Here is a 27,861-nt window from a genome sequence, read left to right as displayed (position 1 = left end):
GCTATTCTGTATGGAGTATGCTGCACTTCTTGGATCTGTAATTTTATGTCTTTCATAAGAGATGGAAAATTTTCATTGATTATTTCCTCTATTACTGCTGCTCCTCCTTTTTCCTTCTCTTCTCTTTCTGGGACACCAATGACATGTACATTCCTGCTCTTCATTTTGTCCTTTAGTTCCTGGAGGTGTTGTTCATATTTTTACATTCTTTCCTCTATCTGTTCTTTTGTGTGTAGGCTTTCAGTTGTCTTGTTCTCCAATTCCTGAGTGTTTTCTTCTGCCTCTTGAGATTTGCTGTTGTATGTTTCCATTGTGTCTTTCACCTCTTGTGTTGTGCCTTTTATTTCCATAGATTCTGCCAGTTGGTGTTTTGAACTTTCAATTTCTACTTTATGTATGCCCAGTGTTTTCATTATATGTTTCATCTCTTTTGAATTGATTTAGTGTTAGTTGTTTAAATTCCTGTATCTAAGTTGAGGTGTAAATTTGTTCCTTTGACTGGGCCATTACTTCATTTTTCTTAGTGTAGGTTGTAGTTTTATGTTGTCTTGGCATGGTTTCCTTCATCATGCTAGGCATGGTTTTCCCAGACCAAAATGGGCCCCAGTACCAGAAGGAAGAATTATTCCATATCCAGTTTCCCTGAGGGTGTGTCTTAGATATTTGGTACACCCTGTTAGGCCTCAGATTACTGTCCTTTTCTGCTTAGCAGGTGGCACCTGTCAGCCTGTAACTCCAGACTGGTGTATGGAGGTTTCGCCCATGGCTGTTTTCCCCCAGGCTCTGGGGTCTGGTTTTGAATGGAAGGTGGGTAGTAGAGCTAGGCCACACCTCTTTCCTCTTAAGGAAGATAAACCCCCTAGAGAGAGGTAATTAGCATTTCAATGGTCTCTCTCTGCCTGTGCTATCTCTACCCTTGTCTCAGTCAGAGTGCTGGGAACTGAAAATGGCTGAGGCTTACTCCATTGAGCTGAAACAGGGACAGAAAGCCCCCTTCAGGGCCAGTCCGTGGCTACCCTCTGGCTTTCCAAGTTCAGACATCACCCAAAGGCTCTGTCTGCTTGTTGAGGATTTGTAGCTTGTATCAAGCAGTCCATGTTTGTTAATTAAAAACCCAGTTGGAGTTCAGCTGAGCTGTATTCACTTGCTCAGAGAGAACTGCTCTCAAGCACCATGAGGCTTTGCAGTTCAGGCTGTGGGAGGAGAGTTCTCCTGACTTGTATCCACAGTTTTTCTTACAGATTTTATGCTGTGATCTCAGGCATTCCTCCCAATTAAGGTTGGTGTATGATGAGTTGATGGTCACATTCTTCCCCCTGCTGTTATTCTGGATTATTTACTAGTTGTTCCTGGTTTTTTATTAGTTGTTCCAGGGGGAATAACTGGCTTCCACTCCTCTCTATGCTACCATCTTAGAGCCTTATTATAGTAATTTTGTATTAGTGAGGCCTGACAATATTTGTCCTTTCTTTTCTTGCTTATTTCACTCAATACAATGTCCTCAAGGCTCATTCACCTAGCTGCATGCCTCAGGAATTCATTCTTGATGGCAGCCATTCAATACTCCATTGCATGTATACACCATAGTTCACCGTTCCTTTCACCTCTTGTTGTACCCTTAGGCAACCTTCATTCATTGCAAATCATGACTAATGCTGCCAAATTCACCAGTGGTAAATGGCTATTGGTGATCCTACCTTCAGTTCTTCCTGTCCCTGCTTTCAGTTCTTTGAAGTATATACAAAATAACAGCATTGCAGTATCATCGAGCAACCCTATACTTAGCCACTTGTGGATCCAGCATACTGCCCTCCAGAGTGGCTGCACCATACTACTTCCCTACCAATAGTGAATAGGTGTATCTCTCTCTCCACGTCTTCTCCAACACTTGTAACTTTCTGTTTATTTTATTTTATTTTTTTAACTTCATAAAAAAATTAAACATTCCCTTATGAAATGGGCAAAAGGTATGAAAAGGCATTTCTCTGTTTGTTTTTAAACAGGTTTCTTCACACACCATGAAATCCATCCTAAGTGACCAATCAATAACTCCCAGTATAATCACATAATTATGCTTTCAGCACCACAATCTATTGAGACTATCATTTCTTCAAAAAGAATAAGAGGAAGAAAAAAAGATAAAAGATAAAAGAATAAAGAATAAAAATGAAAAACAATAAAAATGGAGAAACAACAAGAATCTCCTACTCCTCCCTTATATATCCCTCTGTTGACATTATCTGTGCTGTATTGACTTTGTTACAATTAATGGAAGACTATTACAATATTATTGTTAACAATAGACCCTTGTTCCCATTGATGGTATTTTTCCCATATACCAACACATTTCAACACCTTGCAATGTTGACATTCATTTATTGCCCCTTATGTAAAACTTTCTTATATTTCTATATTTGATCACCATCATTGTCCTCTTGATTTTTTGCTACATTATACAGAGTTATACAATCCCAGTTTTGTCCTATTTCCTTCTGGTGTCATACATGCCCCTAGCCTTCCTTTTTCAACCATACTCTCCTCAGTTTTGCACATTATACTTACAATATTGTGCTACCATGAGATAATATTCTGAATCAATTTCTAGAACTTACAATCAATCCTGTTGAACAATCTGTATTCCTTCAACATCAAATTTCCAATGTCTATCCCCCTTCTACCTCCTGATAACCTGTATTCTTAATTTGAACTTTCAGAATTTGTTCATTATTGTTAGGTCATGTTCGTGAAACCATACAGTATTTATCCTTTTGTTTCTGGCTAATTTCACTCAACATAATGTCCTCAAGGATTCATCCATGTTGTTACATGCCTCATGACTATTTTGTGTTACAGCTGCATAATATTCCATCATATGTATATACCATTATTTGTTTATCCACTCTTCTGTTGATGGGCATTCGGAATGTTTCCATTTCTTGGCAATTGTGAAAAATGCTGCTGTATACTTTGGTTTACAAATGACCATTTGTATCCTAGCCTTCAGTCTGTCTGAGTATATACCTAGTAATAGGATTGCTGAATCATATGGCAATTCTATACTTAGCCTCTGGAGGAAACACCAAATGACTTTCAAGATCAATTTCACCATTCTGCATTCCCACCAACAGTGTATAAATGTACCTCTTTCTCCACATTCTCTCCAACACTTGCAGCTTTCTGTTTTCTTTTATAATAACCATTCTAGTGGGTGTAAGATGTTATCTCATTGCAGTTTTGATTTGCATTTCCCAAATAGCTAGTGAAGTTGAGACATTTGTATTTCCTCTTCAGAAAATTGTCTATGTCTTTTGCTCATTTTTAAATTGGATTGCCTATCTTTTTGGTGTTGTGTTGTAGGAACTGTTTAGATAAAAAATCCACTTGGTCATGTTGTATGCTTCTACTAATCTGCTGCTGGATTTGGTTTGCAAGTATTTTGTTCAGGATTTTTGCATCTATATTCATTAAAGAGATTGGTCTGTAATTTTCTTTCCTGTAGTATTTTTGTCTGGTTTTGATATTAGGGTGATGGCTTCAGAGAATGACTTAGGGAGCTTTACCTCATCTTCAATTTGTTTTGAAGAGCTTGAGCAGGATTGATAATAATTCTTTCCTGAATGTTTGGTAGAATTCACATGTTAAGCCATCTGGTCCTGGACATTTTTATGGGAGTTTTTTGATGACTGATTCAATCTGTTTATTTGTGATTGGTTTATTGTGGTCTTTTATTTGCCCTTGAGTCAAGGTTGAGTGTTCATACTTTTCTAGGAATTGCCAATTTCATCTAAGTTGTCCAGTTTGTTAGCATATAGCTGTTATAGTATCTTTTTATTATCTCCTTTATTTATGTGAGGTAAGTACTTATAGCTGTTATAGTATCTTTTTATTATCTCTTTAATTTTTGTGAGGTCAGTACTTATGTCCCTGCTCCCATTTCTGATTTTATTTATTTGCATCCTCTCTGTTGTTTTCTTTGTCAGCCAGTCTTAGGGTCCATCTATTTTATTGATTTTCTCAGAGAACAGACTCCTGATTTTGTTGATTTGCTCTATTGTTTTCATGTTCCCAATTTCATTTATTTATGATCTAATTTTTGTGATGCGTATCCTTCTGTTAGCTTTAGGATTAGTTTGCTGTTCTTTCTCAAGTTCATCCAGGTGTGCAGCTAAGTCCTCAGTTTTTGCTCTTTCTCATTTTTTTTAAAAAAATGAGAATTTATTGGCTCATGGTTTGGGAACTAGGAATATCCAAAATCAAGGCATCTTCATGGAAATGCTTTCTCCCAGAAGGCTGTGGTGTCCTGGAGCTGAATGCCAGTGAGTCTTGGTCCTTAGCTTTTCTGTTGCATAGCAATGCACATGGTGACCTCTCTTTCCCTTCCAGTTTCCATTGGCTTTCAGCTTCTGGCTGCCTCTCTGTGGCTTTTTATCCATAATCTATATTTCATTCTGCTTATAAAGGACTGTAGTAATAGGATTATCATTCACCCTAATTGATTTCAGCCACACCTTAACTGAAGTAACCTCATCAAATAGTCCTACTTACAACTGGTACATACCCACAGGAATGGATTAAGAAAATTTTATTTTGGTATTACATAAAGTTTTGCACCACTACAGGGATATATGACATTCTCTACCACATTGGAAGAAGAAGAAGAATAGAAGTATGACAGCAAAGGGCTCAGAAAAATAACTCAAAATTCTGTTGTGTGACATGGCTGGAATGGATTAAGTTTAAGAACATGTACTTCATGAAGGGTACATAGCTCAAAACTATCACAAGTTCTAACTGGTACTTCTAGCTTTAATCCAACATGATAATATTTTTTTCTTCTTCCATTTGTATCTATGTTTCCCTGCTCCTACAGAAAAGATCTTTGTTCCAAAGATTATCAATGCATTAATATTTACTCATTTGTAGCTGCAGTACACTCCAAACATTTTTGGAATCACTACACCACTACCACCATAACAACATTTTTAAATGAAGTCCAAGATCTCTTTGCAGTGCTTATGCTCCTAGAATAGGTTTCTTTGAGGATGTAGACATATATTATGTTCAAAAGTTACATGCATTCTTTTTTATTTTCTTCTCTATAATTATATATTTGATTTATTATTAAATTTATTTCTGTTTGAATTCAGTTTTTTTTCTATTCAATTATATTGAGATATATTCACATACCATACAATTATTCAAAGTGCACCATAAAAGGTTCCTAGTACCATCATATAGTTGTACATTCTTTACCACAATCAATTTTTGAACATTTGTATTACTAAAAAGTAAAAAAGTAGAAAAAGAACAACAAAATATCCCACCCACCCTATTACCCCTATTTATTCATTTAATTTTTGTCCCAATTTTTCTGCATATCTGTTCATACACTGAATAAAAGTAGTGTGAGCCACAAGGTTTTCACAATCACACAGTCACATTGTGCAAGCTATATAGTTATACAATTCTCTTCAAAAATCATGGCTACTGGGTTACAGTTCAACAGTTTCAGATATTTCCTTTCAGCTATTCCAATTCACTAAAAATTAAAAAGGCATATCCATACAACATATAGAATAAACTCCAGAATGATATGCTTTACTCCATTGGAAATCTCTCAGCCATTAAAACTTTACTTCTTTTCATTTATCTTCTCCCATTTGGACAAGATGTCTTTCTCAATACCAGGATGCTGGGTCCAGGTGCATCTCCAGGAGTCATGTCCCATGTTATCAGGGAGATTTACATCCCCAGGAGTCATGTACCATGAAGGAAGGAAGGCAGTGATTTTACCTACAGAGTTTGCTTAGAGAGAGAGGACATATCTAAGCAACAAAAGATGTTCTCTGGGGGTGACTCTAAGGCAAAGTTTTTAGTTAGCTTGACCTCTTCTTTGCAATAAAATCTTCATAAGGGCAAGACCCAGGATTGAGATCTCAGCCTTTTAAATTGGTAGTCATGAATGACTGGATGTCAGTAATTCCCCAGATGGGGAAGTTTAATATTTCCACATTTTCTCCAGTCCCTGAATAGGGCTTTGCAAATACAGTTTTATTCTCTGCCCAAATTATTCTGGGATATATGAGTGCTTCACACTAACCTGTACAAACCAACACAATCTCACTCCTTATTCAAAATTCCATGTAATTATGGTGTTTGAATCAGCTATTAACATACAAGTTAATTTATATAGTGTGCTACAGAGAATAAAGATTTTCAACCAAATAAGCCTTTCTTCCTACGTAAAGTCGTAAAACACTATCAATAGCATCTTTTACCCTTTAGTGTGATTTGTCTTAGTCATTACCAGATCAGCTCAATTCATACCTCTAATTAAGTCTGAACAATTTTTCAGCTTTTCTAACAGTTGCTGTATGTGGTAATACTGGCTTTCACAGCTGCAGAACTCCAGCTCTGAGTTTCACATGTCACAAAGATATCTGAAGTTCCAGGGACCAACAAGGTTATACACAAAGAGCTCAGCATCTCAAAATTTAGAGATAACCATTGCAATTCAAGAATAGATGTGACTGAGGGAGAAACCAAGATGGCAGCTAGGTGAGACAGGGCTAAGGAACACCTCCGTGGAAAACACTAGATAAGGTCCAGAGAGTGACCCAGAATACCGGTTACAGCTATGTGCTAACTGGACAAGATCTGCTAGTTCCCAGGGGCTGTATACTTGGTGAAACTAGGAGTCTGCATTCTGAAATGAGTGAGTAAGCTGGCTGGAAGTCCTGCAGCTGTGTGGTGATCTGGGGAAGCCAGGGTTTGGTGTCTGGAGACCGACAGGCTCTTTTAATTAAAAAAAGGGGGAAAATCCCAGGAGCAGCTGCAGGTGTGATTGTGGGAACCACACAGTAAAACACAGCAAGAGGGGGCTGGGCTGACCTCTCAGTGTCTGTCCTGGAAGATAGCCCACTACAGATATCCCTGGGGCCAGGGGAAAAGAGGGAAGAGCCACAAGCCAAATGAAACCTCACAGCTAGCAGCTCGCTCCTGGGAGGGCTGGATAAACTCCTGCCTGGGCCATGCCCACAGCCCAGAGCCCTGCCAGTTGTCCTGGAGCTGGGAAGGAGGAACTGTGCAAGGAGGGGGGTGTGGAGATGCCCCATTCAGCCATTTTTGCATCAGGCTGAAAGAGAGCTGGCTCAGCCCGGTGGCCTGGGGCTTCCCTTGAGGGACAGCGTGCACTGGTGATGTAGCATGGCATTCCCTCAGCAGAGGTCCTGGAGGATCATGGCTGGGCAGGGGGACCTGCTTGGAGATCCCAGGGACACTACACCAAGTCCAGTGGTTTGTGGGACAGCAAGAGAGAGGGGCTGGGGCTGAAATGAAATGAAGGCTTGGACTACTGTGGTGGACTTGAATCTCCGGGAACCAGGGAAATTTGAATATTGAGGCTGTCCTTCCTCCCTGACCACCCCTACAAGCACCCTGCATTCTGGGCAGACAGCTCCAGCAACACACCAAGGCTGAGTTCTCCAGGTGGAACCCACAAGAATCATTTCCCCACACACCACAGGGACAGGGTGGAGAACTGACTTCAGAGGTATAGGTGACTCACAGATGCCATCTGCTGGTTAATTAGAGAAAGTGTACATCACCAGTGTTTCTGAAAAATTAGACAGGCTTTTTTTAAAAGTTAAAAGAACCCTGTTGAGCAGAGGAAATGACAAGAGGTCAAAAACAACAGAAAATCTCAATGTATATGATAAAACCAGACGATATGGAGAATCCAACTCCAAACACACAAATCAAGTTATCAGAAGAAACAAAGTTCCTCCCAGAATTAATCAAAGCAATAAAATTGAGGAAAAACAACATGGCAAAGGATTTCAAGAACATCAAGAAGACCATGACCCAGGATATAAGTGCCATAAAGAAGACCCTAGAAGAGCATAAAGAAGACATTGCAAGAGTAAATAAAAAAATAGAAGATCTTATGGAAATAAAAGAAACTGTTGGCCAAATTAAAAAGACTCTGGATATTCACAATACAAGACTAGAGTAAGCTGAACAACATCTCAGTGTCCTGGAAGTCCACAGAACAGAAAATGAAAGAACAAAAGAAAGAATGAAGAAAAAATTTGAGAAAATTGAAATGGATCTCAGGGAAATGATAGATAAAATAAAACATACAAACTTAAGACTCATTGGTGTCCCAGAAGGGGAAGAGAAGGGTAAAGGTCTAGAAAGAGTATTCAAAGAAATTGTTGGGGAAAACTCCCCCAACCATCTACACAATATAACTACACAAAGCATAAATGCCCAGTGAACTCCAAATAGAATAAATCCAAATAAACCCACTCCAAGACATATTCTGATCAGACTCCTGAGACATACTCTGATCAGACACTCAAATACTGAAGAGAAGGAGCAAGTTCTGAAAGCAGCAAGAGAAAAGCAAGTCACCACATACAAAGGAAACAGCACAAGACTAAGTTGTGACTACTCAGCAGCCACCATGGAGGTGAGAAGGCAGTGGCATGACATATTTAAAATTCTGAGAGAGAAAAATTTCCAACCAAGAATACTTTACCCAGCAAAACTCTCCTTCAAATTCAAGGGAGAGCTTAAATTTTTCACAGACAAACAAACGCTGAGAGACTTTGTCAATAAAAGACCTGCCCTACTTCAGATTCTAAAGGGAGCCCTACAAACAGAGAAGCAACAGAAAGGAGAAAGAGATATAGAGAATTTTAACAGAAATATATTGTACCTTACATCCCAAAGCACCAGGACCCTCATTTTTCTCTAGTGATCACGGATCTTTCTCCAGAAGGGACCATAAGCTGGGACATAAAACAAGCCTCAGGAAATTAAAAAACAATTGAATATACTCAAAGCACATTCTCCAACCACAATGAATACAAACAGAAGTCAATAATTTTTGAACTGTAACTCCACTATTTACTTCCTACATGATATAAATTACACAAACCCTAATGACAAATCAGTGGTTTTGAACTCAATGTAAAATATGTAATTTTAGACAACTATATAAAGGTAGGGGAATGGAGGAGTATAGGAACATAGTTTATGTGTCCTAGTGAAGTGGAGGCGGTATCAAAGAAAAACAAGATTGTTATGGGTTTAAGAGGTTAATTTTAACCCCCACAGCAAACACAAAGAACTTATCAGAGAATATAACCATAGAGATGAAATGTAGAGTTTGGGTTAAGAGAAATGGGGGAGTTAAGAAATGAGGGTGGAGTTGCTGTTTGAGGTGAAGGGAAATTTCTAGTAATGGATGTTGGGAAAGGGCATTACAACATTCTAAATGTGATTAATCCCACTTATGGAAGGCTAGGGAGGGGGTGGAATGAGAAGATTTAGGCTGTATATATGTTTCCACAATTGAGGAAAAAAAAGACAGGCCAAATAGATGATGATTGAATGCCAAGGATGAACTTGGATGGAATTGGAGGATAGAGGACAGGTGGCTTAAAGGGACACAGTTGAGACATAAGGAAAAGGAAATATAGAGTGTAAGCCTTGTACCGTTGTTGAACCTCTTGTACTTCTTAGCTGCACTTAATGGGATTGCATAAAAGAATGTTCTTGTTCATGGGAAGTGTATACGTGAATTATAGTGTATGTTCAAGGATGTGTGCAGCTGGCTCTCATATGTTCAGAAGACAGAGCAATAGATGATGGATGATAGATAGGGAGGGAGGGAGGGAGGGAAAGAAATAGTGATGTGACAGCATGTTAAGGTTGGTGGATTGAGCTATCGGGGGAGGGGGGTCAGGGTATGATGGCATTCTTTGTATGGGGTTAGTATTGTATTTGCAACTGTTCCTATAACTTTGAATTTATTTCCAAATAAAATTTAAAGAAAAAAGAATCGATGTGACTGCTGTAGGAACTTACAATTTAAGAACTTTTACTAGAAACCTTCCTCTGATAACGTATGCTCTATTTCAATTCTCAGAGTTTGCACATTATAGTTTGTCCATATTGGCAAGGCATTATAATGTTTATCTTTTCATTTTTGTTTTATTTCACTCAACATACTGTCCTCAATGTCCATTCACATAGTTGCATACCTCACAACTTCATTTCTTCTTGCAGTCACTAAATATACCATTTTATGTGTATACCACAATTCACCATTCCATTCATCAGTTGATGTACCCATAGATAACTTCTATCTATCTATTGTGAATCATTAATATTGCCACCATAAACATCAGTGTGCAAATGTCTATTCATAGCCCAGTCTCAGCTCTTCCAAGTCTACACCCACTAACAGGACCAAATGGCAACCCCATACTTAGCTTCCTCTGGAAACACCACAGTACCCTTCAGGTGGGCTGCAGCATTCCACTTCCCCACCAACAGTGATTAGGTACATCCCTCTCTCCACCTTTCCTCCAGCACTTCTATACTTTTATTTATTTTAAACAGTTTTATTAATACATTATACCTTCCTTCCTAGGTAAACAATCAATGGTTCCCAGTATAATCATATATTTACACATTCATCACCACAAGCTCTATGGCAACATTTTTATTTCCTTTGCAATGAAAGAGGAAGAGGGAAAAAATAAAAACAAATGAAAATAAGGAAGTGATGAATAAAAAATAAAAGGAAAAAATGCGATACAATACAATAGAAAAGTCAGACAACATAGCCACCACCAAGAATCCCATACCCCTCCCTTAAATCCCCTTCTTACAGAATTTAGCTTTGATATATTGCCTTTGCTACAATTAATGGAAGCATATTACAATGCTACTCTTAATGTTTGACTCTAGTTTGCATTGATGGTATTTTTGTCCAATAGCATCCCATTTTCAACAACTTGCAGAGTTGACATTCATTTGTTCTTCCTCACGTAAAACATTCTTATATTTGTACATTTAATAACCATCATTGACTACTCTAATTTTCATTAAATTTTACAGTCCCAGTATTTATCTCCTAACTTTCCTTCTGGTGTCATACATGTCCTTAGCATTCCTCTTTAAACCATACTCACAATCATCTTTGTTCAGTGTACTTACAATGCTGTGCTACCATCACACAGCATTGTGCTGTCCATTTATGGATCTATAGAATCAATCCTGTTGTACATTCTATAGTCCTTCAGCATCAAATGCCTGATCTCTACCATCTCTCTATCTCCTGATAACCTGTGTTCTCAGCTTTAAGTTGCAAAGATTGCTCATTAGTGTTAGTTCATATTAGTGAGACTATAATATATTTGTTCTTTGATTTCTGGCTAATTTCACTCAAGCTAACATCCTCAAGGTTCATCCATGTTTTTATATGCTCCATGACTTTATTTTGCTTACATCTGTGTGATATTCAGTTGTATGTATATACCAGAGTTTTTAATCCATTCATCTACTGATGGACATTTGGGCTGTTGCCATCTCTTGCCAGTTGTGAATAAACATTGGTTTACAAGTGTCCATCCATTTCCAAGCTTTTAGTTGCTCCAAGTATATACCTACTTATGAGGTTGTTGGATCATATGGCAATTCTATACGTAGCTTCCTAAGGAGCTGCCACACTGTCTTCAAGAGTGGTTGTGCCATCCTACATTCCCACCAACAGTGAATAAGTGTATTTATTTTTCCACATCCTCTCCAACACTTATAACTTTCTGGTTTTTCTGATAATGCCTTTCTAATATGTGTGAGATTTTATCTCATTGTGGTTTTAATTTGCATTTCCCTAATAGCCAGTGAAGTTGAGTATATTTTCATATGATTTTAATTATTAAATTAATTTTTATTTTGAAATTTGGGATATACATAACAGTATCTTTCAAAGTAAGATTTAACAAGTAGTTAGAGGAAATTTCAAAGAATACTATGGGTTACAGTTCCAGTTTCAGTTCATTCTTTATTGTGAAATATAAGATATAAACAGTAAGGTGATAACATTCAAACTACAATTAAAAAGTAGCTATACAGTCTGGACTCCTGAAGACAATTATATAATAACGTAGATTACAAGGGGTGACAGTGTGACTGTGAAGACCTTGTGGATCACACCCCCTTTATCTAGTATATGGATGAGTAGAAAAATGGGGATAAAAACTAAAGGACAAATGGGGTGGTATGGGGGAATGATTTGGGTGTTCTTTTTTCACTTTTATTTTTTATTCTTGTTCTGGTTCTTTCTGATGTAAGGAAAATGTTCAGAGATAGATTGTGGTGATGAACGCATAACTATGTTATCATACTGTGGACAGTGGATTGTATATCATGGATGATTGTATGGTGTGTGAATGTATTTCAATAAAACTGAATTTAATTAAAAAAAGTAGCTATAAAGCAAATTTCAAAAGATGTTATGAGTTAGATTTCAATCATTTCAGTTATTTCTTTCTAGATATTCTAATACACTAACATCAAAAATATTTATATAAAGATTCAGTATTTCTATCCCTATATTAAATCATATCATGTTTGTTGCTACCCCTTCCTCTCATTTAATCATTTTCTTGATATTCATGAATGTCTAGGCACTGACCAACATAAACTGTTCATACTGAAAAGGGTGTGTCAATATTTTAGGGAAGGGGGGCTGCATCTGGTTGTTCTACTTAAACAATCCATTGACCCTGAGTTTCAGGAATTGTCTGGCATAGGAGCAATGATTGATTTAAGTTTCTGAGAGATAAACACAGTGAGTGAAATTTTATGGAATCTCAGATAGAGATCTAGGTATTTCAACATTTTTCCCAGTCCCTGAAGAGAACTAAATTCTTTTGGTTAGGGCTCAGCATTCTGTGGCCATGTGTGATACCTACCTGGAGCTTGCATAAGAGAAACTTCCAGGATAGACTCTCAGTTCTATTTGAAATCTCTTAGTCACTGTAACCTTATTTTGTTACCTTTCTTTTCCCCCTTTTTGTAAAGAAGGCAATTTTAATCCCTTAATGTTGGGCAGGCTCATTCCTGGGAGTCATGTCCCATGTTGCCAGGAAGATTAACTCCCTTTGGAGTTGTGTCCCTCTTAGGGGAGAGGATAATGAATTTATTTGCCAAGTTGTGTTTAGAAAGAGAAAGGCCACATCTGAGCAGAAAAAGAGGATGTCCATAGTTGCCTCTTAGGCATAATTATAGGAAGGCTTAGTCTTCCATTTACAGCTCTAATTTTCATAAGAGCAAGCCTCAAGTTTGGGGACTTTACTTACTAAGTAGGGGGGTCCTAATTTCACTAGCATAATTCTTTCTAAGATAACAGTGTGTCACATTATCTTCATTTAGATGAGAATCATCATCAAACTCAATTTGAAACAATTATCATAACAGAAAATATCCCAGCACTCTTATGAGCCACTAATTATTCTTCCCTACTATTAGTGTAGTGTTGGTAAGATATTCCTATTGAATGCAATATATACTACATAATGTGTAGTTTTCCAAATACCACTCTGTAGTTAACTCTTTGTACCAGTGTCATACCTTAAAATTATATCATAGAAGAGGTGGGGCACGACAGCAGGGTGGTGAGGTGTGGGTTTTACTTACACCTCTGGGGAACTTGTAGATAGCCAGGAACTCTGTGTACCAGACACTGCAGAGGAATTTGAGTTTGGACACATATCATACAACACTCACGAGTGCATGGAGCAGCTTAGAGCAGCAAAATCTGTAAGTTTTCATGGCAAGGGATCCCATGGTCCTCCTTGCAAGGCACAATCCTGAGGGAGGAGGAGTCACTGGTGCTAGGAACCAATAGAGAGGGCTGCAGTTACAGAACTGATTAATAACCTTAGACTGCTGAACAAAAACTCCAGCCATAGATAAACTGAGACCAGATACCAGAGAATCTAGAAGCAGCCAGCCCAGCAAAGAGGAGATAGGGTTAGCAAAAACAGCAAAACAATACAAAAATAAAAACAGAGACTTTTGGAGTTCAGATAATCATAACAAGAAGAAGGGCTGGGTTCAACAGAATCAGGCATCTATGCAAACCCTGAGGGCCAGGACTGCTCTCTGAAAAGTCAGTTTTTCTGCTTTCTTGATTGTTCCTCAATTGCCTGCAACTCCATGTCTTTTTGTTTTTTTGCATTTCAGTAGCCCATCAAAACTGCAAGGACTGAATTAAAGGGCTTCTCCTAAAATAGTCTGTAATGGGCCCTTCTTTTTCTTTTTACATTTTTAAAATCTTTTTCTCTCTCTTTTAAAATAACTATTCTAATTAGCCCATTACAGAAATCCTCAACCACTTGCAATTTGGGCCCAGGCAAGAGCAGAGCTAAGATAGCTCTGAGAGACAAAGCAATAAGTCTAGTGGTGGAGAAAATTCACTAAAGATCCTAACATGTCCAAGAAAAGGAGGGAGTTTCCCAGCTCCAATGGAAGTCACACTTTGGGAACTGAGACCCCAGGGGCTGGAATTCAGAAACCAGATTCAGTCAGCCATGTCCGCAACAGGGTGAGGGTCACCAGGAGAACTAAAGGCTTCATACCTCCACACACTTCTGGGGATGCTGTGGGTTGGCAAGCACAACCTGCTGGACAGCATAGGAAAAGCATAGAGTCTAAAGGCTTCACAGGAGTCTCATTCTCAAGGAAATTCCATAACCTCCTCCTGAGACATGGGCCTCTCTGGACTGGGGAAATCTGACTGGGGTTGACCATATCTGAGGACACCCTCACACAAAAAGGCTACATAAAGGCAGGGCAAGAAACAGAAAAAAACAAAAGGTGAAAACCTCCAATCAACTAAATAGAACCTAGGTTGAGGCGTAGAATAAGCTGAACCAAACACCAAAGTTTAGAGAACAAAGCAAACAACAAGAAAACCCTAGGTGTAACAGTGAAAATGAGCTCCAGAATAAGCTAATCAATAAAGTCAGATGCCTAGGCAGCTCAAGATAATGAGCCATACTAGGAAACATGAAAATATGGAGTAGCCAAAGGAACAAACTAATAGTTCAATTGAGATACAGGAGTTGAAGCAACTAATGACAAATCAATTCAATGAACTGAAGGAAGAACTAATTAAAGATGTTCAAACAAAACCCTGAAATCAATTCAAAAATCAAGTCAATGAACTGAGGGAAGATATAGCAAAAGATATGAAGGATATAAGAAAGACACTGGATGACCATAAAGAAGAATTCAAAAACTTGAAAAAACAAGTAGCAGAACTTATGGGAATAAAGGACATAATGGAAGAGATGAAAAAGACAATGGAGGGATATGACAGTAGATTTGAACAGGAAGAAGAAAGGATCAGTGAATTGGAAGAATGGACATTTGAATTCATACACACAAAGGACAGATGGTGAAAAGAATGGTAAATTATGAGCAGGGTGTTAGGGAGCTGAGTTATGACATAAAGTGGCTGAATTTACATGCTTTGGGTGTCCCAGAGGGAGAAGAGGGGAAAAGGGCAGAAAGAATATCAGAAGAAATAATCTCTGAAAATATAGCAACTCTTGCAAAAGACAAAATTACAGATTTAAGAAGTGTAGTGCATCCCAAACAGAATGGATCCCAATAGACATACTCCAGGACACTTACTGATCAGATTGTCCAATATCAGAGACAAAGAGAGAATTCTGAAAGCAGGAAGAGAAAATCAATCCATCACATGCAAGTGAAGTTCAATATGACTATGTACAGATTTCTCTGCAGAAACCATGGAGTCAAGAAGACAGTGGTATGATATATTTAAGATACTGAAAGATAAGAACTGCCAAACAAGAATTCTATATATGGCAAAAGCATTCTTCAAAAATGAGGGAGAGATTAAAATATATTCAGAGAAACAGAAACAGAGTTTGTGAATAAGAGACTGGCACTACAAGAAATACTAAAAGGAGGGCTATAGGCTGATAGGAAAATATAAGAGAGAGAGGTTTGGAGAGGAGTGTAGAAATGAAGATTATCTATAAGGGTAAAAGGAGAGATAGGGAAAAAATGAGACATGATGTATAAAATCCAAAAGCCAAAATGGTAGAATAAATTACTGCTCTTACAGTAGCAACACTAAATATTAATGGATTAAACTCCTGAATAAAAAGACACAAACTGGCCAAATGGATAAAAAAAAACAGGACCTAACTATATGCTGTCTACAGGAAACTCACTTTGGACACAAGGAAATAAATAGGCTGAAAGAGAAAGGTTGGAAAAACCTATTTCATGCAAACAGCACCCACAAAAAAGCAGGAGTAGCTATATTAATATCAGACAAATGACTTGAAAAGCAAAACATTTAAAAGTGATAAAGAAGGAAGTAATATATTAATAAAAATATTAATATTTATGCATCAAGCCAGAGTGCCCCAAAATTCATGAGGCAAACACTGAGAACACTGAAAGGAGAAGAAGAAAACTCTACAATAATAGTTGGAGACTTCAATATATCATACTCTCATCAATGGATAGAACATCTACACAGAAGATCAATGAGGAAATGGACATGTTGAATTGTATGATAAATGAACTAAACTTCACAGACATTTAGAGAACACTACACCACACAACAGCAGGATACATATTTTTCTTAAGTCCTCATGGAATTTTCTGTTGGATAGACAACATGTTGGGTCACAAGACAAGTCTCAACAAGTTTCTAAATATTGATAGTATAAAAAAACACTTCCTCAGGTCATAACAGAATGAAGGTGGAAATAAAAATCAGGCAGAAAATTGTAAAATACACTAATATATGAAGACTAAGCAACACTTTGTTAGAAAACCAGTGGGTAAAGGAAGAAATTACAAGAGAAATTAATAAATACCTTGAGGAAAATGACAATGAAAATGCAACATATTAAAACTTATGGGATGCAGCAAAGGAGGTGCAGGGAGGGAAATTTATGACATTAAATACCTACATTAAAAGAGAAGAGAGAGTAAAAATTGAGGAATTAACTGTCCACCTGGAGGAACTAGAGAAAGAACAGTAAACTAAAACCAAGGCAGAGAGAAGGAAAGAAATAACAAAGAATAAAACAGAAATAATTGAAACAGAACAGGAAAACAATAGAATCAACAAAACCAGATGTTGGTTCTTTGAGAAAAATAAGTAAAAATGAGGGACCTATAGCTAGGTTAACCAAAAAAAAAAAAAAAAAAAAAAAAAGAGTCGGTGCAAATAAATGCAGTCAGAAATGAGAAAGGAAACATAATTACTGGCACTGCAATAATAAAGGAAGTAATGAGAAGATACTATGAGCAACTATATGCTAATAAACTAGACAACTTACATGAGATGGACAACTTCCTAGAAAAGCATAAACAACTAACACTGACTTGAGAAGAAATAGATGACCTCAACAAAACAATCAGAAGTAAAGAGATTGAATCAGTCATCAAAAACCTCCCAAGAAAGAAAGCCCAGGTCCAGATGGCTTCACATGTGAATTCTACCAAGCATTCAAGAATGAATTAGTACCAATCCTGCTCAATCTCTTCAAGAAGATTGAAGAGGGAAAGCTACCTAACTCTTTCTATGAAGCCATCATCACCCTAATACCAAAACCAGGCAAAGATACTACAAAAAAAGAAAATTATAAGCCAATGTCTTTAATGAATATAGATGCAAAAATCAACAAAATATTCACAAATTGAATCCAGCAGCACAATAAAAGAATTATACACCATGACCACGTGAGCTTTATTTCAGTTATGCAAAGCTGGTTCAACAGGAGAAAATCAATTAGTGTAATACAGCAAATAAATAAATCAAACAGAAGAATCACACGGTCATACCAACCTATGCAGAAAAGGCATTTGTCAAAATTCAACATGCTTTCTTGATGAAAACACTTCAAAGGATTGGAAGAGAAGGGAATTTTCTCAATATAATAAAGGCAATATATGAAAATAAACCCACACCTAACATCGTACTCAATGGGGAGATATTGAAAGCTTTCTCTCTAAGAGTAGAAACAGGACAGAGATGCCCACAGTCACCATTGTTATTCAACATTGTCCTGGAAGTTCTAGGTAGAGCAATTAGGCAAGAAAAATAAAAAAAAAAGGCATCCAAATTGGAGAGAAAGCAGTAAAACTTTCACTCTTTTCAGATGACATGACTCTATATGCAGAAAATCCAGAAAAATCTACACAAAGGTTAGAACCAATCAATGACTATAGCAAAGTTGCAGGCTACAAGATCAATATGCAAAAACCTGTAGTGTTCTTACGCACAAGTAATGTGCAAAAAGAGGGAGACATCAAGAAAAAAATTCAATTTACAATAGCAACCAAAAGAATCAAGTACTTAGGAATAAACTTAAGGAGGGCCACAAAAACCTATTCAAAGAAAACTACAAGAAACTGCTAAAAGAAATCAAACAGTACCTAAAAATGTGGAAGACCATATCATGGTCATGGGTTGGAAAACTGAATATAATTAAGATGTCAGTTCTACCTAAGCTGATTTATAGATTCAATGCAATACCAATTAAAATCTCAACAACATACTTTGCAGATATAGAAAAACTGGTAACCAAATTTATTTGAAAGAGCAAGGTGTTCTGAAAAGCCAAAAATTTCCTGAGAAAGAGGAACAAAGTGGGAGGTCTCATGTTACCTGAATTAGAAGAATATTACAAAGCTACAGTGTTCGAAACAGCATGGTAGTGGCATAATGATAGATATACTGAACAATGGAATTAAATTGACTGTTCGGAAACAGACTCTCACATCTACAGACAATTGATATTTTATAGGGCAGTCAAGCAAAAGCAACTGAGACAGAGCAGTTTCTTCATTAAATGGTGTTTGGGGAGCTTGATATCCTTTTCATTAAGAATGAAAGAGGACCCCTATCTTACACCTTCTGCAGAAATTTACTTGAATTGAATCAAAGACCAAAACAGTGGTGCTAAGGACATAAGACTCTTAGAAGAAAATACAGGGCAATTTCTTAAAGATCTTGTAATAGGAGGTGGTTTCCTAGACCTTAAACCCTAAGCAGGAGCAACCATAGAACAGTAGACAAATGGAATCTCCTTAATATCAAACACTTTTTTTTTCAACAACAGAGATTTATTGTTTAAGTCCAAAATCAAGGTCTCAACTGTCTGTAAATTCTGTGGTGTTCTGGTTGTGACTCAACCTCTGCTTCCATCACATGGTCATCCATCTTTTTCTTTCTCCTGCTCACTCTTGCCTGGGATTCCTGGTGCTTTGGGTCCACTGGAAGGGGATAGCTGCCAGGACCCATCCTGAATGGGTGACAGGATGTGCAATGTCCTGAGTGCTGGCCATCTGATGCAGACGTCAGGGTCTGGAGGGGCTCTCTTTGTAGGGCATTCAGTTCCTTGGCACTCTGTGCCTCCCTCCACCTTCCCTGACCCTCACCTCTGCCTGTGGGGGACCAAGAATGGCTGTGGTTCACCCACCAGTGCTTCCCAGGAGAGTGCAGAGAAACCTACACTACCCTCAGGTGCAAAGTTACTTTTCTTCATCTGTAAGATGGGTTATGACACACTCATCTTAAGAGATTGTACAGGATTGACATGAGTTGGTGCAGGCAGTGTGGGGCCCATTGCATCACCTCAGGTCCCCAGATTGCCTCTTGTGGGGCTAAAACCCCTGTGAATATGCCTGGGGCTGCCATAACATTCACAAAACAGGTTTAAACAACAGAAATTTGTGGTTTAACACATTTTTGGAGGTCAAAAGTCTGAAATTGAGTAATGGTGAACTGGTGACCAGACTTCAAGCAGCAGGCAGGTGGAAATGCTGGCTACAGTCTGGGTGGCTGATGTGCACAAGATCCTTCTGTTTTCCAGGCACAGGGAGAGAAAGAAGCAATTCCTGCAGGAGCATTGCAGGCAGCTGAGGGGATTGCAGGGATTGCCCAAGTGGCAGCCACAATAGTCACTGCATATCCACAACATGCTTGGGCTGGTGTTCCTCAAACTCCAGTTGGCCACCATCATGGGGGCAGATTTTGGTGTCTGGTGCAGCCCTGTGTATCTCTGGAGTTCAGAAATATGGAGTTATTCTTGGAGCCTCTGCTGGTTTCAATGTATTATGTCATCAAAAATGCCATGTCTTTGATGCAGTCTTCTGGGGGTGGATATATTAGTGTTGATGATGTTGGAAGCTTTGGATTAGATTATTTCCAATGATATGTGACCCACCCAACTGTGGATGATAACTGATTAGACAACTTCCATGGAGATGTGGCCATACCCATGCAGTATATGCCTTTATTAGTTTGCTAGAGCCCTTTATAAGAGCTCATACAGGAGATTTCTGCTGCAGCTTACAGACATTTTAAAGACAGCTGTTGAAAGCTGATGCTGAAATTTGGAAAACAGCACTTTGAAACACAACCTGGGAGCAAAAGATGCCAGCCACATGCATTCCCAGCTAACAGAGATTTTTGGGATGCCATTGGCCATCCTTCAGTGAAGGTACCCTATTGTTCATAACTTAGCTTGGACATGATTATGGCCTTAAGACAGTAGTTTTGTAACCAAATAAACCCACTTTATAAGAGCCAAACCATTTCTGATATTTTGCATTCTGGCAGCATTGGCAAACCAGAATAGAGCCCATGGTTGGGAAATGTCATGGGGCAAGTCATGGCCAGAACTGCCCAAACACCCATCACCTCAGCCCCCTTAGAAATTTTCCCCTCATTGTCACTGCCTGAGCCACCCTCCTGGAGACAGATAATGGCAACATAATTTTAATGCATGGCATCAGCAAATGCCTGATCAGGATTGTGGGCATATTCCATTCCCATGTCCCCAAACACCCCAGGACTTACAATCTTATTATTCTAAGATTTAATTTTACTTACATTTTAAGTTGAAGACCAATAAAAACATTTAAAAGGGAAAATGTCTGCATCACCAGAAATGACTTCCAAGTAATCTATTCATTTACCTATGTTTTGTTCATTATTGCTCTGTACATACTTGTTAACAGTATATAAGAATTATGAAAGATCATCATTTCTTGTACATTTGTCAGTTAGCATTTAAAGATATTCTGATTTAACCTAGTTATTATAATTGTGTTTTTAGAGTTGTAAGAAAAAATAGAAGTTGAAAATTAAAGTTTTCAGCCAGTTTTTACCTCATAAATATGTGCATGTGCTAATCTGTTGAACAGAATTCTGATTTCCCTGCTTACAATTCATTACAAAAGTCTGCATTCAGCAGTTCCAGATCACCTCATAATCCTACATTTTAATTTATTTTTCATTAACATGTCAAAAGGAAAACTCTGAATTCATGTCTGAATTTTTTGTAAAGCATTCTTGATAGTTAATTTTCCCAGTCTGATATTCCTGGTGTGAACTGCAGCTGAACACTTTTTCACCTTGATTTTAGTGTTGATGTTTCCTCAGTATGAGAAATTTAACATCAATGGGTAAATTAAAAACACCAAAGACTTTTCTTCATTCTACATATACATAGAATGTATTATCCAATGTGAAACATCACAAGTATTCTACACACTGCTTTGTAAATAAAGAATTTCTCACATTTTTCATTGAGTAGCCACTCCATCAAATATTATATCTTGTTCTCCTAGAATATCCTCCTCCTAGTAAGGATATTTCTGTCCATTTTTATGGTTTAGGAGTTATTCCTACTGTGAGCTATACTTGTATACTGAAGGATGGAGCTAAGCTGAAATTTAGCATACGTAATTATGACTTTGAGTTCATCCTAAAATAGTAAATCATGTTATTTAAAGATAGATTGTAAATAAAAGCATTTACCCATTTATCACACTGAGAGAAATTTATTACACTCCTGTGTGAATTCTTTTATTTTAAATGTTAAAGCTGTGGCTGAAGACTCTTCCATAAGCAAAACATATTTAATGAGTTCTCTGATGTCCAATAGCAGAATAATGCCTAAAGGTTTTCCTACTTAGATGGGAGAAATGTTTTCTCCCCAGTGTTAATTACCTTATGTCATCTGAGACTATCAGTGAAGCATTTCCCACATACATGGCAGGTGTATAGTTTCTTCTCACTGTGAGTTCTCTCATGTTGCCTAAGTTTCCATGTAGATGGAAGGATTTCCCACATGGATGGCCAACTTATGCTTTCTCCCCAGTGTGAGTTTTCTCATTTTGCCTAAGTTTATCATGTACATAGAAGGATTTCCTGCATAGATGGTAGATGTGGTTGCTCTGCAGTGTGAATTCTTTCATGTCGCCTAAGGCTACCATGAAAACTGTAGGATTTCCCACACATATTGCAGACATTGGGTTTCTCCCCAGTGTGAATTCTTTCATGTTGCCTAAGGTTACCACAATAACTGAAGGATTTCCCACACATACTGCAGACATATGGTTTCTCCCCAGTGTGAATTCTTTCATGTTGCCTAAGGGTACCAGAATGACTGAAGGATTTCCCACACAAACTGCAGACATACGGTTTCTCCCCAGTGTGAATTCTTTCATGTTGCCTAAGGGTACCAGAATGACTGAAGGATTTCCCACACATACTACAGACATATGGTTTCTCCCCAGCATGAATTCTTTCATGTTGCCTAAGGTTACTCCAATAACTGAAGGATTTCCCACATATATTGCAGATATTGGGCTTCTCTCCAGTATGAATTCTTTCATGTTGCCTAAGGTTACCACAATAACTGAAGGATTTCTCACACATGCTGCAGAGATGTGGTTTCTCTCCATTGTGAATTCTTTCATGTTGTCTAAGGGCACCACAACCTCTGAAGGATTTCCCACATATATTGCAGACATTGGGTTTCTCCCCAGTGTGAATTCTTTCATGTCGCCTAAGGTTACTCCAATAACTGAAGGATTTCCCACATATACTGCAGATATTTGGCTTCTCCCCAGTGTGAATTCTTTCATGTTGCCTAAGTGTACTACAATGACTGAAGGATTTCCCACACATACTGCAGACATATGGTTTCTCCCCATTGTGAATTCTTTCATGTCGCCTAAGGGTACCACAACAATTGAAGGATTTCCCACACATATTGCAGACATATGGTTGCTCCCCAGTGTGAGTTCTCTCATGTTGTCTGAGTGTAGAACTATCAGTGAAGTCTTTCCCACATACATGGCAGACATATACTTTTACTTCAGTATGAGTTCTCTCACATTGTCTGAGTGTGGTACTATCCATGAAATCTTTCCCACATCTGTGGCAGGCATATAGTTTCTCCACATTGTGAATTCTTTCATGCTGCCTAAGTTTAAAACTTTGACTGAAGGAATTCCCACATACATGGCAGACATATGGATTCTCCACACTGTGAATTCCTTCATGTTCTCTGAGGGTAGAACTACCACTGAAGTCTTTCCCACATAGACGGTAGCCATGTGGCTTTTCTCCAGTGTGTATTTTCTCAAGTTGTCTAAGGCCAGAACTACTTCTGAAGACTTTTCCACATAGATGACAGTTATATGATTTACATCCAGTTTGAATTTTCTTATTTTGACCAATGAATGAATGATAATTGAGAACTCTTTGAAATTGTTTGTTTACATGGGGTTTCTTTCCCATGTCAGTCATTTTGGAGTGAGTCAAGTATTCTCCAAAATCATTACTTTCAAAGGGATCCTCTTCATTGTGAGAAATCTTTGTCTTGTTAGTATATGTGTCTGTCTTAGAGATATGCTGCATGGTTATCATTTCTTCTTTTCTATGGTCATTCTTCCTGCCTGGATTCTGTACTTGGAGAAACCTTAATCCTTCTCTCCACAGTTCTCCTTGTTCTGACTGTGAAAGCACCTCTGATATGCAGAACTGATACCCCATGAACACAAGATGATTGATATTCTCTAACATAACATCTCTGAACATCTTTCTCTGGTTCATGTCCAGCATGGCCTACTCTTCCTTGGTAAAGTTGATAGCTACATCATTGAAGGTCACCGATTCCATTGGTTTCATTGTCAGTAGTTCTGCCACCAACTATCTCCTCTGGTTTTTCACTCTCAGACAGTCCAAGCACTAAACATCCAAGCTCAGGAGTCCAGGAGCCCACTGGGCAGCATGTCATTCAGATGTTTTCATACATTCATGGTCACCAAACTGAAGAAGGAGCAGTTCCCAAATATGGTTCTGTTGCTTGATGCAGCTCATAGAAGTCACACTGAACCCAGCCGGGTCTCCCGGGCTTGGCTACTCCCCACCATCATTTCTGCAGCCTAGGGGCCTTTATCTGCACCTTCAGTGGAGGCTGGGGTGCCAAAGTGGTGCCACCAGCGGAGTCCTGGGGTCGCAGGCGATACTGTGTGGGCCACGCCTGCGCTCCTGTCCCATGGAAGATGGCCGTCAATATCAAACACTTTTGCACATGAAAAGAATTTGTCAGAAAAGTAAAAAGGCAGCCTACACAAAGGAGACAATATTTGGAAACCACCTATCACATAAGGGTTTAATATCCCAAATATATAAAGTGATTCTACAACTGAACAGCAGAAAGACAAACAACACAGTTAAAAAATGGGCAAAAGCCATAGACAGACAGTTTTCCAAAGAGGAAATATAAATGGCTCTAAAAAGATATGAAAAAATGCTCAACTTCACTGGCTATTAGGTAAATGCAAATAAAAACCACAATGAGATATCATCTCACAACCACCAGTATGGTCATTATCCAAAAAAGAGAAAATTACAAGTGCTGGAGAGGATGTGGAGAAAGAGATACACTTATTCACTGTTGGTGCAAATGTAGAATGGTGCACCTACTCTGGAAGACAGTGTGGCAGTTCCTCAGGAAGATAACTATAGATATGCCATATGAACCATCTATTCCTTTACTATGCATATATTCAGAGGAACTGAAAGTTAATGCACAAATGGACATCTGTAAACTGATATTTATCATGGCATTATTCAGAATAGTGAAGAGATGGAACCAGCCCAAATGTCCATCAATGAATGAGTGGATAAACAAACTGTGGTACATACACACAATGGAATATTGATAGCTGTAAGACAGAACAGAGACATGGAACATATAACAAAGTGCATGATCCTTGACAACACTATGTTAAGTGAAATTAGCCAGAAATGAAATGACAAATACTGGAGAGTCTCATTAATGGGAACTACCATTAATGAGCAAAATTTGCAAGTTAAAAGCTGATAATGCAGGCTACTAGGAGATAGAAAGAGGTTAGAGATTGGGCATTTGATGCTGAAGGACTACAGAATGTTCAGCAGGCTTGATTGTATAGACCAAGAATTGTATAGCATAAAACTCTGTGATGATAGCACAATATTGTAACTACACTGCACAAAGATGTCAATGAGTAAAGCTGACAAAGGTGGGCTAGGAACATGTATGACACCTGAGGCAAAGATAGAGGATAAAGACAGGAGCTGTTTAACTTAGGAAAAACTGGGGTTGGCAAGGATTCTGACTAAATTTACAAATATAAAACTGTTCTTTCATGTGAGAGAACAAATCAATGTCAACCATGCAGAGTGTTGGAAAGGGTATGGTAGTGGGGAAAATATAATCAAAGCAAACTTGAGTCTATGGTCAACAGTAACATTGTAATATGCTTTCATTAAATGTAACAAAGGTAATACACCAGAGCTAAATAAGCATGAGAGGGGGATATATAGGAGGGATATGGGATTCTTCATAGTGGTGTTGTTGTCTGACCCTAGTATTATGTTGCATTGTGTGATATTTTATTTTTCTTTTTATAATCTTTTTAATTATTCATTAAAACTTTTTTGTAGTAATCAGGTGAGGGGTGGGCTTGGAAGTTTGCCGAACTGGTGGAGTTGGTTTCGGTCTGGAAGAGGTTGGCCGCTTCCCACCAGAGCCCCTGGACACGGCGCCCTCTCTGTGTCCCCACCCTGCGAACTCCTGAGTCCTCTGAGGTCAGGATCCTGCAGGTGGAAGCTGTGTCCTTAGCGCCCTGAGTTGAACAGAAGTGCCGACATCCTAACCCACAGAAGCTAGGAGCCAAAGGGAGAAGTGTGAGCAGAGAAGCCTATAAAATCTTCCAAGGAGCAGAAGAGGGACCTGGGTCCTGAGTGCTGTCATCATCACTGTGGTCCTCCATGAGATCAGAGCAGATGGCTCTGCCAGCAATGCCTGGAGCTGGATTCCTTTCAAACCAGAATCATCAGGATAAGCAGCCAGGCCCCACCCAGTCTTCTGGAACCTGCTGAGGGACAAGGCCTTGGCCATCACACCACTGAAGGAGCTGCCTACAGAGCTCCTCCCACCACTGTTCATGGCAGCCTTCACTGGGAGACACTGTGACGCCCTGAAGGCCATGGGGCAAGCCTGGCCCTTTTTCTGCCTCCCACTGAGTGCCCTAGTGAAGGGAGAGTGGCTTCAATGGGTGACCTTACATGCTGTGTTTGATGGGATTGATGGCCTGCTTTTTCAGGAGATGGAAATGACAAGTGCTGGATTTATGGAAGCATGCTCATCAGGACTTCTGGAGCATTTGGTCTGCATCTCTGACCCATGTGTTCTCATTGATGGAGCTAGGAGCAGCCAATCTCATGACTTAGGCAAAATGTGGAGGGTTCCCAGGTGGAGGAGAAGCAGACCTCAGCTTCCCTGGAGGCGTTACTGAACCTTTACCTCAGGGAGGGCACCCCAGATGAACTCACCTACCTCATTAAAAAGGTCAAGCAGAGGAAAGATTTACTACTGTGCTGTGAGAAACTCAAGATTTTTGCTATACCAACCCAAAATATTAGGGATATCTTGAAGATGGTGAAGCTGGAGTCAATCCAGAATTTGGAAGTGAATTGTACCTGGAAGCTGTCCACCCTGGGGATGTTTGCTCCTCACCTGGGCCAGATGGTCAATCTGCATGGGCTTCTCTCCCACATCTACATTTCTTCTGATATTTCTCCAGCAAAGGAGGAGCAGTATGTTGGCCAGTTGACCTCTAATTTCCTCCATCTGCAGCATCTCTGGGTTCTCCATTTGGACTCTGTTTCCCTTGTGGAAAGTTGCTTGGACCACGTGCTCAGGTGCCTGGTGTTGGTCAGTTATAGGATCTGGGTCTGAGTGGCATCAGCTTCACCTATAACCTTGGGCCCTTCAAGGTTCTCTTTGAATGACTCACAGTCACCCTCCAGGATCTGGATACTGATGACTTTGGAATCATGGATTCCCAATTCAGTGTTCTCCTCCCTGACCTGGGCCACTGCTCCCAACTGAGGACCCTCAGCTTCTGTGGAAATTCCATCTCCATAGTTGTCCTGGAGAACCTGCTGAGTCTTGTCATTTGGCTGAAAAATTAGACCACGTGATGTATCCTGCTCCTGTGGAGAGCTACAAAGACACTGATGGGACTCCCAACCTAGGGAGACTTGCCCAGCTCCACACCAAGCTGAAGCAGATGCTGCTGGAGGCAGGGTAGCCCAGCATTATCTGGTCCAGGGCTAACTTCTGTCCTCGCTGTGGAAACAGGACTTTTGATAACTGGGTACCCCACATATGCCCCTTTTATATGCCTGTCTAGCTTGGGTTTATGCACCAAATGTCTGATTCTGGGTGTTTGGAAATCAAAGCTGGACATAAGTTCATTACAAAGAAACAGAGGCTGCAGCTTAAGACAGTCATTCAATGGGAACAAGAAAAGAAACAGTGATTGTGGTAGGATGGGGCTGTTGTGTTTGATGGGGCTTTCTGGGGACATGCACCCCATAGAGTCAGAAATATGAATCTGAATTTCTAGAGAGGGATTGGGGTTTGAGGGGTACATCTGGGAATCATCCTTGCATGGATGTTTATAAAGAAACAGTTAAAAATAAGGGAAATTTCATTACAAACAATTTGGTATACCCCAATGTATATTTACCTGTTTTTTCCAGTTTAAAAACCTTAGGAATTTCCAGTTACTCTGTCAGTAAGAAGGCATGGCTTGTTGTTCTAGTTTGCTAATGCTGCAGATTGCAAAACACCAGAGGATAGGCTT

General features: G+C 38.9%; 1 pseudogene; it reads left to right on the top strand.

The window, feature by feature from the left end:
• The first annotated feature begins 24,026 nt into the window (after nucleotides 1-24,026).
• On the top strand, nucleotides 24,027-27,303 carry LOC119522243 (annotated as a pseudogene).
• The last annotated feature ends 558 nt before the right edge of the window (nucleotides 27,304-27,861 follow it).

Source organism: Choloepus didactylus, chromosome X (assembly GCF_015220235.1).
Source record: "Choloepus didactylus isolate mChoDid1 chromosome X, mChoDid1.pri, whole genome shotgun sequence".
NCBI lineage: Eukaryota > Metazoa > Chordata > Mammalia > Pilosa > Megalonychidae > Choloepus > Choloepus didactylus.
Note: the sequence above shows the minus strand (reverse complement) of the source record. Positions and strands in the feature narration are given on the sequence as shown.